The sequence below is a fragment of the Cajanus cajan genome, chromosome 5 (assembly GCF_000230855.2).
Source record: "Cajanus cajan strain Asha chromosome 5, NIPB_CcT2T_4, whole genome shotgun sequence".
Taxonomy (NCBI): domain Eukaryota; kingdom Viridiplantae; phylum Streptophyta; class Magnoliopsida; order Fabales; family Fabaceae; genus Cajanus; species Cajanus cajan.
The window spans coordinates 44,182,589-44,184,713 of NC_138521.1; positions in this window are offsets into that span (position 1 = coordinate 44,182,589).

Here is a 2,125-nt window from a genome sequence, read left to right on the forward strand (position 1 = left end):
TTCATCATCTAAACAATACATTACACTTCAAAACATTAAAAAAAAAATTAAAATTCAATGAATTATTCCCTTAAAACTCCTCACCCACACACACTTAGACAATTATTTTTAATGTATTTTTTTGTAATTTTATAATTTTTAATAATCTTTAACCAATAATAAAAATATTTTTAGTAGTGTTACCCACACTTTTACATAAACAACGGGCAAAGAGGATTGTGAATCATGGTCTATATTGAAAGTTATTTTCAAGGAGTAGGTAAAATAATTATTGTCCAAATTATTGTTTTGGTCACTCTTTTTATTTAAATGGTTTAATTTCATCCTTTATTATTAAAATATTTAATTTAATCTCTTAATTTTTAAAATTAATGCAGTTATTTTCCAATTGAAAGTAATGGTATTAACTCTTACAAGAAAAAAAAAATGGCACGTATTGCCACATTTGACAAAAACAATTTAATGATGTTAGCCTAAAATTTATGATAAGGACTGCTTGCATTATTTTTAAAATTTAAGAGATCAAACAACTTTTTAATAAGAGGAGTATTAGTAATAAATTATTTAACACATTCATTTTAATTCTCTTTTAATAGTTAAAATTTATTAAAAATGTCAAAATCGTGAAAGATGATCAATAAAAGAAAGCGAATAAATTAAATTAATGAAATAAAACATGGACCAAACGATTAATTTAGCAAAACCTATTTATTAAATAAATATTTGTTATGAATAATAATTGGTGGTTCAATAAGTGAATGTTAATATTTAATTATTATCATATATATTTCTATTATATTATTTCTTATAGCGCAATTGTTCAAGTACCATATATGTATTTATAAATAAGTTAATTCTCTCTTAGAAATAATACCTCAGTTAGATCCTTTTTTTTTATCTCATTATCTTGTTTGTTCTTTCTATCTTTATCTTTTTCTATAACACGTTATCAGTACGATAGTCTTTCTTCATTAAAATAAACACAATAGTTTTTTTTCCCATTGGTGTTGCAACATACAAGACAAAGTTGTGAAGAAATTTATCGAAAAAATTCATATTTTTTAAATTCATATTTCAATGTTAGATATTTTATTTCTAATCATATTCTATCTTTAATCATATTCTTCACATTATTTATTTCATAGAATATTTGTATTGTTCAAATGATTGTGAAATTTATTTAAATACAATTGGTCTTGAAGACTATCATGAAAATAGAATTATAAGAACATTTTTGCAATGGTCAAATGAAATTTTAAGAATATTTTTCCTCAACAGAAGTGAAAAAACTGTACAACAATGAAAAAAAAAAGTAATTTTTTTCTCATCACAAGTGAGAAAATAATATAAAAAGTGAAAAGAAAATAATTTTCACCTGAAGTGAATATTTTTTTCTTTCAAAATGTGAAAAAGAAAAGAATAGATAAAGAAAAAAATATGATATAAATATTATGTTTGATCCTTCGATATGAATAAGAGTAGCACCAGAAGTGGAATAAATTTGTCAAGGTCATAGTTGTTATATTAAATGATATTTGAGACAATTATAAAAATTGTGGATGGTCAAACAATCCCTAAATCTTTTTAGGTCCATGTGTGATGTCTTGAAAGGGCTATGAGACCCCTATTTTTGTAATTTGATATTATTCCTAATCAAATTGGTTGAAATAATTGACAGTAATTGAATCTCCATGTTGTGCTATTAAATCATAAAGGGTTTGGTTTTAAATTCTATTGATAGAATTGATATTATTTATTTTCATAATGTTATGCATCTATTATTTAAATTGATGAAAATCATTACTCAAAATTATTCAATTATAAAAATAATAGAATTTAATGAAAATATGATCAAATTTTATTTTCTTAATTTTTTCGATACTACATTTATTAGGAGAATAATTTTCCTAATTTTTAGCATTATTTTTTTCCGTTAAAGTCAGCCTAATAATGATATAAATATATTTTTATTAAATAATATTTTTAACATTATAATGAGAAAGATTCACTTATTTTTTTTAAGAAAAAGAAAGACATAAACAAGTTATGATTGTTTTTTCAAAAGAATATATAATTGTGTTATATGATTACTAGTAGTTAATTTTAATATTTTTTATTTTTTTAT